At 37.2% G+C, this 13,498-nt stretch overlaps 1 protein-coding gene across 5 annotated transcripts in view; it reads left to right on the forward strand.

The window, feature by feature from the left end:
- The window catches only part of CBL (Cbl proto-oncogene), an 82,548-nt gene that overhangs the window by 30,446 nt on the left and 38,604 nt on the right, over positions 1 to 13,498 (forward strand). The window contains exon 3 of one of the 5 annotated variants that reach the window (XM_070273774.1): positions 13,182 to 13,250. The exons of the other annotated variants lie outside the window; for them this stretch is intronic. The gene's annotated coding sequence lies outside the window, so the exon portion shown is untranslated. The remainder of the gene's footprint in view (positions 1 to 13,181; positions 13,251 to 13,498) is intronic. 5 annotated transcript variants of the gene reach the window in all.

Below are 13,498 nucleotides of genomic sequence, written 5' to 3' on the forward strand. Positions count from 1 at the left end.
TTTGGCCACTTAATGTTGTCCCATAGGCCACTGATGCTCTGTGTTTTATTTTGGGCAGTTTCTATTACTCCGTTTTCAAGTTAATTAATATTTTATTCTGCAGTATTTAATCTGCTGCTCATCCCTTCCGTTTTAGTCTTCATCTCTAGAAGTTGGATATGGACATTTTTTATGTCTTCCATGTACTCAACAAGTGCAAGTGTTTCTCACCTTTTCGTACATATGGAATATAGTTATAATCTTTTGATATCCTTGTCTCTTAATTCTGTCATCTGTGTTCCCCATGTATTTAATTCTATTGATTTATTTTTATCCTCACTAAGAGTCATATTTTCTTGCTTCATTGCATGCTTAGTAATTTTTGATTTGATGCCAAACAGTGTTAATTTTACCTTACTAGGTTCTGGATACTTTTGTATTGTTAAAATATTCTCGAGCTTTGTTTTAGGGCACAGCTGAGTTATTTGGAATAGTTCGATCCTTTTAAACTTTGTTAGGCAAGACCAGAAGAGTTTTTAATCTAGGGCTAATTCTCTCCCCTCCTTATGCTCTTTGAAGGACAAGACTTTTTTTCCTCTCCTCCTCTCTGTGTGAGAACTGGCGCTTCTTTCCCCTACTCCTTTAGGTGGTTCTTTGCCAGCTTCAGGTATTTTCCTGTGCTGACGAGCGCTCAGCTGAAGACTCAGAAGGTCCCCTCTGTAGATCTGCAGAGCTTGCTCGCGCTGTGTAACTCTCTCCTCTCTTATATTCTGCACTGAGAACTCCAACTGCCATGGTTTCCCCAGACTTACAATTCTCTTTCCTCAAGTCAAAGAGACCATTGGGTTCTGCCTGTTTCCCCCGCCCAGTGCTGAGGCCTGGAAACTCTCCAGATAGTAAGTTTGGCCGGCCAGGCATCGGATTCACCTCATTTGTTTCCCCTCTCTCGGGGATAACAGTCCTCTGCTACCTGATGTCCAGTGTCTGGAAACCATTATTTCATATCTTTTGTCCAGTTTTTTAGTTCTTTCAGGTGGGAGGGTATGTCCAGTCCCTACAGTTCCATCTTGGCTGAAAGCAGGAGCCTTGATCTGTAATTTAATTTGAGATTTTTCCAAATTCAGATGCAGTTAATATTTATCATGTGCTTACTGTATGTCTGGAAAGTTCAAAACTTAGCCTGGTCTTCTTCACTCACTCCCTACCTCGCCACACATACTAATTGAGCACTTTGTATTTACCAGGCACTGAATATTCATTGTTGAGCAAAACGGACATGGCCTTTGCCTTTATGTAAGGACAGTATTTTTTACTTTAGAGATGTGGAAACTTGGCTCAGAGAGTTAGAATATCTTACCCAAGTACATGTAGCTAGTAAGTGCCAGAGTTCTTTTTTTTTTTTTTAGCTAGTCTCCCAAATGTTTAATACCAATTACTTTGGTTTTCTTTGTTTGAATGTAAAGGAATGGTGACTGTATTTTCATTCCATGTTACAGAAATGATCTCTTGGAGATCACACTTCAACTATCATATGAAGTAATAAACTATATAAACTTAGAGAAGGTAAAACATGTTTTAATAGGCATGTCTTTTGAACACAGAAATATTCAATAGTAGGATTTACCATAGGATTATATATTCACATAACAAGAGAATTTCACTAAAAATATTTCTAATAGGACATAGGCCTGATTATGCAGATAGAGGGACTGTGAAAATACCGTCCTTTGCCTCACTTCGAAGAATCGATGATAACTTTTATAAAACCAGAGCGTTATAGAGAAGTGCAGGCCGTGAATGTCGAGTGGAATGTGTAAAAGCTTTTCCTAATCGCTTTGCTCTAATCGTGCCAACCAAGACTTGCTCTAAAACCATAATACTTGTGAAGTCTACAACTGCATTTAAATTAGAACATCTTAAAGAACAAGCTCAAAAGCTGGCTACAAGAATGTCTTTTTTGCCAGGCTGTAGTATACAAAGCAGCAAATACTTGCAAGAGATACGCAGTCGTATGAAAATGCTAGAAGGATTGTGAACTTTAATCCTGGCAACTTATTTTTTTACTTACTGTGTATTGAACCTGAAATATATGTTTTCTTCAGAAAACTTAAATCCAGTGTATTGAATTTGTTAAAGAAATGGAATAAAAAACATTTGTTAGCATATTTTTTCCTTTCTTTGTTTAAACCCTCCCCCTACTCCTTTTACATGCAAAACACTCATCCAGCTTAGTGTCTAATAAAATATATCGAGATGGTTGAAATCCAAGTTTAAATATCTATAATTAATATTTATTTTTTCATTCTTATGTTCATCTCAGATTATTCACATTTAAAATAGTTGAATATTTTGTTTTCTCTGTAAAGTTGAACCAGATAATAGTGATCCCTTTTCTTCTGTTCTCCTGTTTGAACTTCAAAGAGCTGATTAAAAAGCCATTTAGGAAAGAAAATCTTCCATCGTTGTTTCTGTTAACAGTGAGCTAAGTTCTCTTGACATGAACCCTTTTTCAGGGCTCTTTAGGCTTATATATGACTGAATATTACCTATTTTATTTTTTTAATCACTACATCAAGATTTTATAGATTAGTTTCTACTTGCATATCCTAAATGGTTAAGGCACTACTTCATAGCACAGTTTCTCGGTCATTTTGACTCAGTGGCACGCGGATGCGAGGAAACATGTAGTGTTGAACACTGAGGTTAGAGCAGTATGGAATTAGACGTTAAGTGCACAGAATGTGTGTGAGCTGGATTGCCCAGATTGCACTGCCCTGGCATTTACTATCGTTAGGACCTTAGACAAGTTACTTCTCTTTGCCTCAGATAGCTCATTTTAAAGTGTTTTCATGGGATTGTTGTGTGTATTATAATAAGTAAGTTAACGTTTAGAAAGCTCTTTGGTTCACAGAAAGCAGGATCTAAGTATTTGATTTTTTAGAAACAGTTATATATAGTCATTAAAAAATTATGGGAAGGAGAAAAGTGTTAAATGTCATATCCACTGAATTATACACTTAAAATGGTTAAAATAGCAAATTTTATGTCATGTATTTTACCCTAAGTTTTTGAAAAGAAGTGTCATAATTCAAAGGCTATTGAAATATTCTTCTTGCACATATCCTTCAAGTATTTTTGAGAACTTGTTCTCGGTAGGCTCTAAGTGAACATCAGGCTGGAATTCACGGGTAGAAGGATGTGCAAGTACACAGATCTCCTATTCTCTTGGTGTTCTGTGGAGAGGAGTGCTTGGGTCGGGGCACAGCTGACTGTACCATGAGACTCAGCTCCAAGAAAGGGACTCTACCTCCTCAGCACACCCCTGCACACTCTTTTTATGGGGTTAAGTGTGATAAGTGAGGTAGAAAGTGTGAGTTTGGGTGCCACCTGTTTAAGGAGTTGCTGAGAACTAGCTACTTGGTACTTAGAGACTGTGGGGACCCTTGGGAAGATGTTTAGGAGAAACCTCTCTTGCCAGAGGGAAGGAGAAGCTCCTGGTCCTAGTTAGCTCATTGCCAGGCAACTCAGAGAAAGCAAGAAGACCAGTTAGGAGTCAAATGGAGTAATCCAGGTGAGATGCTGGTGGCTTCGACCAAGGTGGTAGCTGGGTTGTGATGGAGATAGAAAGTCTTTCGCTCTATGGAATGATTGTGTGATTTTTTTCCTGTACTTGATTATCACAGTGAATTATGTTAATAGATTTGTGAAGTTAAACTATCCTTGCATTCTTGGGTAAACCCTAGTTTGTGCTGATATAAATATTTTTAAATATTTCACTGGATTCTATTTAATAATCATTTAGGATTTTTTTCCATCTATATTGGTAAGTTTCACTAGCATATAATTTTTTTCTCACAGTCTTTGATTATGGAAGTAATCAAGATGAGTTCTCTCTCTGTCTTTGTGAACAGTGTAAAAATAACAGTTAACTATAACTGTTTATGGTGATGGATGTTAATTAGACTTACTGTGGTGATCATTTCACAATATATACAAATGTTGACTCATTATGTTTTACACCTGAAACTAATATGACACTGTATGTCAATTATACCTCAATTTTTTTAAAAATTAGCTTTTGCAGGGAATATTTAGCAAAAACTTTTCTGTAATACTGTCACGGTCTAATGTGCTGCTTGTGCACACATGCATGTATAACTATTTGTATCAGGGGTGGGGAGTGGATTTTGGTATCCACCCTGTTTAATGGTTGTTGGTTTACTCAGAGTTTGAAATAGTCCATTTCCCCTAAATTTATAAGTTTAAGAACAGTGTTTGCCGTCTGGTTGGCACTCAGTTTTGTGGAATGAATAAATTAGTGAAAGTTATTGGAATAGAGTTAGTTGTATTCTGTTATTAAAATACCTTCTATATTTTTTATTGTCTCTAATTCTATTAGATTTTAAGAGTTTCTGCATTCTGAAGATTTTTCCCAATTCATCACAATAGATTTGTTTGCATTTTTATGTAGTTTTTAATTTCTTTTGTTATAGTCGATACGTTTGTGATTTCTTTCTCAATTTATTATGCTTTAACTTTATTTTCCCCCATTCATGAATATACCTCTGCATTTTGACAATAGTGAAATTTTATCGTGTGTGTTTTACTTTACTAGTTTAATTAACACAGTGACTGTTGTTTAGTTTTGCACAGTGGCTCTGCAAGTTCCATGTAAGTTTTCCTGTTGGGAAGTATGATAGATACCACTGCGTGGGTGTTAGAAACCCTAAAATTCGAGAGTCTGTTGAAGAAGTGCTAAGATACTACACGTGTTTCATCAAGTCTATATAAAAGATACTGAGAAACAAAGACTGGGTCTCAGAGAGATGGCATTAATTTCTGTCTCGTGTGAGAACAACTGAAAAATATGCACGATTTTCTATAAAGAGATAAATATAGCTCACTTGGGACATTGACTGCCTAGTGTTTCCAGATACCTTTCACATGGATTTGTTCTGCTTTTTATAAGAGTGACCTGCCACACTGTTCTTTTCTGTCCTTCTGACTCCTTCCCACCTACCCCCAAAGAGAGAAGCTCCAAGTCTTTTCAGAAATCCATTTCAGTTTGATTGGCCTGTGAGGGACTTAGCAGACAGTTGCATTTCCAACAGCGTCAACAATCTAATGCAAATTATTCACAAATCTGTTTCCTTACTTGCTATGTCTTTCCGTAGCTGCCTGCTAGACGTTGCCATATTAATATCTTTCAGACATCTCACGCTCAACATGTCTGAACACAGAATGTATCCTCCTCATTAGCAAACCAACGTCCTCTTCTCTGTTCCCTGAGTTAGTAGTAGTGTGTAGTGGCTATGAGTACGAACTCTTGGGATTGATTCTCGGCTTAACTTCTTTAAGCCTAGGTTTTTTCATCTATAAAATGGGGGTAGTGGTGGAATCTATTTTGGAGGATTGTGAATGAGAATTAATTAAATAATAAAATATGTGTGAATATATTAGTTTTAAGGTGCTATTCCCACTTTCTTGTGCTCAGTTTCAGGTTCATCATCTCCTTTCTCCTACTTAGTCATCTTATCTTGTTGATTTTCCTTCTGCAGTATCTTGCAAATCTGTTGTGTTTTACAGCCCATGTTCAAGTTCCCGTTACCTTTCTACTGTAGTGCTATCCTAATTGATATTGCTGCTTTTGTCATTTTCCTTCTAATTCATCTTGCATGCTGTTGTCCTTTGTGGCCTTAAAACAGATGAGATGTCACTCCCTAGCTCCAAACCCTGAATGACTTTCTGCTGCCTTTGTAATATGTCTCACTCTGGTAGTTAAATCTCTACATTGTGTGTCCCTCCTGTGTTCTGTTTTATCGTGTGCTGCCATGATTCTGTGTTCTAGCCAGACCAGTCTATTTGCTGGTCCCTGAACTCTTCCTCTACTGAACTTTTGCTTTAGTCATTCTCTTGGCCTATAAACCCTTCCCCTCTCATATTGTTTGTTGAAGTCCCATCCATTCTTTAAAGTCCAGGAAGTCTCCTAAATTATACTAGTTTTAATTAATAGTTCTCCAGTCCATGCTCTTGTGGCACTTGGTTTTTTACTTTACTCTGGTACTCGCCCAAAGTCTGCCGAAGCGTGCGAGTCTGCTTTGATAACGAGATGGTCAGATCCAGGAAGGTGTTCTTTCCTGTGTTATCTGACATTGTCTTTGTTTATAGTTTCTTAATGAAAGTATATTAAATTTGATAAAATACTACTAACTAAATACTAATTACCAAAATACTGTTAACTAAAATACTAATCCCAGGGTTGTACAGAGACACAGAATCTTGAACTGGAGGAGGGTTATTTTTCATGGAAAATACATTGAAGAAAATGGCAGTGATGAAAATTTCTCTAGTTTTGATCCTTCCAAACAGTCTTAGATTCAGATAGATATAGAAAATTTCATGTTCTTTCCCAAGTTTTGAGAATAGCAAAGTTTAGTTATTACTCTGTTTTTGTTCAGACAAACCATGTGTTTAAATGAAAATGGTTGTCTCATGTGTCATATATGCTTTAGAGTTAAATAATTAATAACTAAATAGACTTTCTGCATGTTTGATTAAATTCTGTTAGAGCTGTCTCCTGCTCAGTATAATTGTTTTTTTCTATGTATCTATGTATTTTTAAATTTATTTAAGTTCACAGGATAAGCCTCTGAAAGGTGCTTGGTAGTTTTTGTCATTTGTTGGGGGGAGAGTTGAAGTTTATGAGAAGTTTTGGAGATTTCTGCATTATGTTACTGATGTGTTTGTGTATTCTTTAAGGAATCTGATAGAGAAGTAGTGATCAGTTCTCAGGGTTAAATATGCTTTTAGCTGTAGACAAATGCTCAGTGTGTAACTTACATAGTTGTCTTTCAGAACTTGGGTTGAGTAAATTTAAAGCTTATTTTGAAATATAGAGAAGTCTGATTATATTCTTGAACTCTTTAGGAAATAATAATGATAGTACCATAAGTTAATGTAGCTTAGTGAACGTTTGCTAAATATTCACAATGATTTTTAAACTATTTTTGTTTTTTCCAACTGCACTAAAAACTAAAGGTATTAACTTATAAATATTATGCCTCAATAGTGTGTGCTTTAATGAGAATGTATCACGTTAATCATTTTAAAATGTTGACTCTAGTATGAGTGATCTAGTTTTTTTTCTTGTTTTCAGTGAGGAATATTGGCTCTGAGCTAAGATCTCTTGCCAATCTTCCTCTTTTTGCTTGAGGAAGATTATCACTGAGTTAAGATCTGTGCCAATCTTCCTCTATCTTATATGGGATGCCACCACTGTGTGGCTTGACAGGCGGTGCTGTGTCTGTGCCCACAATCTGAGCCTGCGAACCCTGGGCCACTGAAGCGGAGCACGAACTTAACCACTATGCCACCGGGCCAGCCCCAACTGATCTGTTTTAAATGAGTTAGGGAAGAAGGAATATATCTGTGAAAAAGTAAATCTTTTGCAGTAGTAACTGTACAGTGGAGAAGTATGGCAAACACTCACTGCCTTGACTGAGTGGCCAAGGTTCACATCATCAGTGATGTTCTGTGGACTTTATGTACCCCTGATACAATGTGATAAGGAGGACACTTCACTTCTGTGATATTCTTTCTATAGACTCATAACCCCAGTCAAAATATGCAAAAACCATCAGCTAACCACAAATCGAGGGACATTCTGCAAAATACCCAACTAGTACTAAGGTCATGAAAAACAAGAAAAGACTAAGAAACTACCACAAACCAGAGGAGACTAAGGTGATATGATGAATAAATGTAATGTGGTCTCCTGGATTGTATCCTGGAACAGATTAGGACATTAATGGAAAAAACTGGTGAAACCTGAATAAAGGCTGGGGTTTAGTTAATGGGACCTCACTGATGTTGGTTTTGACAAATGTACCACGGCAATATATGATGGTGATATTAAGGGAAACTGAAACTGAATGAGGGGTATATGGGAACACTCTGTACTATCTTTGTAACTTTTCTGTAAATCTGAAATCCAAAAATAAAAAATAAGTAATATTTTCCTATTCAGTTTTACATTTATTGAATGCCTGTTAAGTACAAGGCAGTGTGTTCACTACCGCAGGGGATAAAGTGTATGAGACACCTTCCCTGCCCCTGCCCTTGAGTTGTCGTCCAACTGGGGAATAAGGCAACTGATACAAGGTAGAACATGATGGAGCATCTGCAGAGTATGGGAGGGGGGAATCCAAAGTTGGAGAGGAGATATTAGATGAAGACTGGCAGAACTCCCCCAGCCCCAATGCCCACACCAAGGAGATGGCATTTGAAATGAACTTTGAACGGGCAGGATTTCAGTAACCGTAGTCATTGGGAAGGACGTATGTGTTATACCAATGACCCTGGGCTCTTAAATCAGACAGACCTGCTCTGCCACTTACTAGCTCTGACCTTGGTCAAGTTATTTAATGTCACTAAATCCTTGTTTCTCATTTGTAAAATAGGATTAGTAATTCCTATTTCAAACCATTATTATGAGAATTAAATGAAGTATACTTGTAGTTTAGTAAAATATCTGATAGACAGTAAGTTCTTAATGTTAAGTATTAGAGATGGAGAGAGGCATATATTGTTGATGTAACACCATCACCGAAGGCCTGGGGCCTGGAAAGTGTAGGATGTTTTGGGAAATATTGAGTAGTATAGGTTTAGAAAGGTGAATCAGGACCCGTATTGTGAGTGCTTTGACTTATAAGCTGAGCAATTTGAATTTTGTTGGTGGTTATAGGGAAGTCATTGAAGATTCATATAGGGGAAACAAGGAGTGTTTTAAGATAAATTTGATAGAAGGATGAGGAGCGTGTAGGAGATCCTCTTGTGGGCTGCTGCCTTCCCATTGACTTGGTGACTTAGATTACTGTCCCTTTAGCTGTAGAATTCTATGAAACAGTTAACTCAGAATGATCTGGATGGTTAATGTTGTGTGATAGTAATCTGTTACCATGTAGCTTGGAGGACCATGAATATAGTATCAAATACACTTAATATGTGTTTAGTAAAAAGGGTCACTGATATTTTTAGCTCTGTTGGCTTATGACTCCTTTTGTAGGTGATAGTTTTTGTTTTGCCTTTTTTTTTTTTTAGCAGCTTAAGCAGATAAGAGTTAAACAGTACTTCATGACTTCCTGTGACGCTTTGTTGAAAGAAGTTCCGTCGTGTCTATTTTTAAAGCTGATTACTGTGAGCAGAGGGTATTGCTTTTGAGTTATAAATGTCATCTCAGTATGTTCTCACTCAGCATTCTTTGGATGACAGTAGTGTTTGTATATAAGAGTTTTGGAGTTTAATGAATAGGAAAAGCAGCACAGTTATCACTGAAATGGCACCAGTAAATGAAATACTTAAAAACGTTGATGAGGGGCCGCCCCATGACCAAGTGGTTAAGTTCGAGTGCTCTGCTGTGGCGGCCCAGGGTTTCGCTGGTTTGGATCCTGAGAGTGGACAGGGCACTGCTCCTCAGGCCATGTTGAGGCAGGGTCCCACATCCCACAACTGGAAGGACCCACAACTAAAATATACAACTATATACTAGGGGGATTTGGGGAGAAAGAGTAGGAAAAAAATACTTTAAAAAGTAAAAACAAAACATTGATGAATTCACATTATCATCATCTATATGAGTTCTTCAGCCCACACATGGCTGAATGGCAAGGTTATATTGTGACCTCAGTTTGGAAATATTTTACAGTTCCAAAATGGCATCATATAATGTGCATCTTGTTGTTAGTCACTGTATTAAGTGTTAATCATTTTGAAATTTTCCCACTGGAAAATACAGGATCATTAGATCCACAAATATTATTAAAATAGATTTCTGTCTAAATTACTGGGATTCCCCCCCCCCCCCAGTGTTTTTATTGTGAAATTTTTCGGTCATATGGAAAAGTTGAAAGAATTTGACAACAATCATACGCCTATCACCTAGATGCTACAGTTAACTAAATTATTGTTTTTAAAAGGAAAATTCTGCTTGCTTCTCTTTTTAAAAATTAAGGAAACTTCTGAGGCTTTGAACCATTTTCACATGAGACAATATTTTGCAGTGGCTGAGATGATTTTTGATGTCTCTGTGCTAATTATTCAAGTAAAACAATTCACCGTACATTCTGAGATTTAGCAAATCCCTAGTGTTAGAGTAGATAGTATTTTAGTTTATCAAATTAGGTTAACTTTTCAGGCACCATATACAGTTTATACAATTAACTGTTCATTTAAATTCCATAAAACTTAAGTTCATTTAAATTCTTTGCAAACAGAAATAAAATATACTTTTAAAAATTGTTATTTCTTGGCGTAATTTCTAGTCCTCAGTCATGTAAGGATAAGCGCTGGCTTTCTTTCTCCCGTGTCTTTCTTCTTCAATACTCTTATGAAATTAAATTGCTGAAGGTAAGGTTTCTTTCCCAGTTTCAGATCAGTGGTATAGCGTAGCAATTCATACATTTTTATAGATGGGAATTTGAGTAGCAGTTGCTTCCAGCTTCCTTATATTACTTCGGAGGCAGCGAAGGCCAAGAGAGGGTCAGTAACTGCCCCAAAGCACAGCAAGATGATGGGAGATCAGGAAATACATTTTCGGTCTCTTGTTTTCTTGACTATTATCATATACATTTTCAGGTACACATTTGTAGAAAGAATAAACAGAGCATGCTGTCAATTATAGAATTTATCAAAACGGAGTTTCAAAAAAAATGTAACCCTAAGTGAAATATCTTTATGAGTACATTGAACTAATTGTTTTGTAAGTCGTTATTTCTTTCCAGAAGATCTCAGTCTCGTAATACTCATTTCTGAACAGTCTTTTTCTTCTTAAAACTTACTGTACTTCTAAGGGATTCTCATTAAAACAAAAAAGAGTGGTATTACTCCCAGTACTTGTTTTAAACATTAATAAATACTTCTGATTATAAAGGGTTAATTTATCTCCCCATACTAGTTTCTTTTTTCCGTTTCCTCTTTCTCTGCAAAGTACTTTGTGGCCAAGAGTTACAAGACAGCTTGTTTTTTCAGTATTTTGTGTGGTAGTTAGTGCACCGGCCGGCATCGTTGGAGGAGTTTTCCGTTTATCTCATATTCAAGTAAAGGCTGCTTTTCAACACTGTCTTGCTTGATCTACAGAAATGGTGATTATTGGCCGGCCCCGTGGCCAAGTGGTTAAGTTCGCGTGATTAGCTTCAGCCGCCCAGGGTTTCGCCGGTTTGGATCCCGGGTGTGGACATGGCACCACTCATCAGGCCATGCTGAGGAGGCATCCCACAGGCCACAGACAGAAGGACCCACAACTAAAGATACACCACTATGTACTGGGGGCTTTGGGGAGAAAAAGGAAAAATAAAATCTTAAAAAAAAAGAAGAAAGAAATGGTGATTATGAGTCCTGTCAAGTTGTATTTATCTTTCTACTTTTGAAGTTAAAACAGGAACTATAATTGCTCATTTAATTTTTAATATACCTATGTATTGGTGACTTATAAATCTTAGTCCCTTATTAGGTGAAATCATACACAGAAAAATGTATATCATTACTTCAGGCCTGAGTTCGAAAAGGTGCATTGGCTTTTAGAGTAGGACCTGAGATAGGGGAAGAAGAACTGACACCAGTCTTGAACTTTTAAGAAAATGGACACTGCGTACTGAATCAGCATTTGATTGTGGGGAAGTAGTGAGAGAAGAGGAAGATGGAAGCTATCGAGTAGAATTTGCAGCTACTTATGTAGATGGTTAGAGGTAAAGGAAGTAAAAATGACCTCCTCCTTCAAACACTGAGTTAAAGAAAAACCTGTACTACTTACTTCTACTGGAACTTAAGAAACAGTTTTTCTTCAGGGCACTCATGAAAAATTGAACCGTTGTGTTCCTTTGTGGATCTTTGGAGAAATGTTAGAACATATTGTATGAATCAAAGGAACTGCTGACAGAATTTTGAAAAGTGTTGCTTACCTTGTAATAAGCCTAAATAGCCATCAGGCCTCACTGCTCTAAGTTTCTATGTTTACACAGATTTTGCTGATTAAATTCTGCCCTGTACACTATAGACACTGAACCGTAAGCCTGAGACCTTAAAATGTTCCTGAGCAGAATGTCAGTTCAGATCAGTTATAAAATGCCCTTCACCCATGGACTTTTATAGACTCTGTTTCCTTTTAAGAAGTGTGATGCTTACGGTGCACATCTCTGGTGGTTTTAAGAAATGGAAGCTGGCTTTTTTGGGGGATGCATCCTTGAGCAGAAAAGTGTCTTAAATTGATTTTCAGTAACTATTTCAGTCAGTACTTTGAAATGCTCTTAGGTACCTGTGCCATTACATCCTTGTGGTCAACAACTTTCCCTTTTTTGTGGCTTGTCTCACAAATTGAAAAAGCTTTTTGTCCATTATTATTTTGCTGTGTATATTTTATCTCTGGTCCAGCCTAGTGCTGGATACCTGGTGGACTCTCAGTGGAAAAATCATTTGAAGAGTCAAAGATGCCAGCACGGCCCGGTCATCCCCAGACTCACCTCTTCTCTTCATTTCAGACTTGACCTACAACTAACGCTCAGAGAACTTCCTTAAGACCACCCTCTCTAAAGTAGCAACCCTGCATGACTCTCTTCTCAGACCCTGCTTTGTTTTTCTTCAAAGCACTTTTCCCCCACGACCTTCCCTCTCCCGTGGGAATGTAAATACCATAAAACCAGCAATTTTCTTTGGTTCATTGCGGTATCCATCCCTAGTGCCTAGTACATAGTAGGCACTCAGATGTTTTCTGAAGGTATAATAAAGTTGGAAATTGTGCCAGATGCCCAAAGGGATATAAATATACATCAGAAATGGATTCAGCCCTGGCATACAGATAAGTATAGTACAAGATGGGTTCAGATGACCTAAGAGAACTGCCATGAAAGTGTTGGGAGTATTTTAGAGGTTTATTACTTCTGTTTGGCTTCTTAAATGACATTTAAGCTGGGTCTTATTTCAGACTAGGAAAACAGATAGGCAGAGGCTCAGAGGTGAGAAAGTGAGTGAGGGTAATATGTATAAGAACAGGTGAAGTATTCAGTCTGACTAGATATGCTACTAGTGAAGAACTAAGAAATTAGTTAGAAAGGTAGGTTAGATCTAGGTTAGTGGAAAGTCTTAAAATGAAAGCTGAGTTTTGATTTTATCCCATTGACACTGTGGAAATTGTCTTTTTCCCTCCTGAAAAGGCAGTTAAATGTGTTATGATTGGACCTGCATAGGAAGAGACTTGAAGAGTGATTTGAGTTGTGGAGTAGGTAAGTGAAGGTAACAAGGAGTGTATATTAGAATGATGATGTAATCCAGAAGTAGGATTGACAACGAATGGTCAGCAAATGGACAAATCAGATATGGAGAATAAGGGAAATGGAAGAAGCCAAAATAACTCTTAAGGTTTTGAACTTGTGGGAAGTAAGATGGTGTTGTCATTAAATACAGAAATAGAGAACGTAGAGAAAGAGCAGATTTGAGAAGGAAGATTAGTTTAATTTTGAACGTGTTGCTT

The sequence above is a fragment of the Equus caballus genome, chromosome 7, assembly GCF_041296265.1.
Source record: "Equus caballus isolate H_3958 breed thoroughbred chromosome 7, TB-T2T, whole genome shotgun sequence".
Classification (NCBI taxonomy): Eukaryota; Metazoa; Chordata; class Mammalia; order Perissodactyla; family Equidae; genus Equus; species Equus caballus.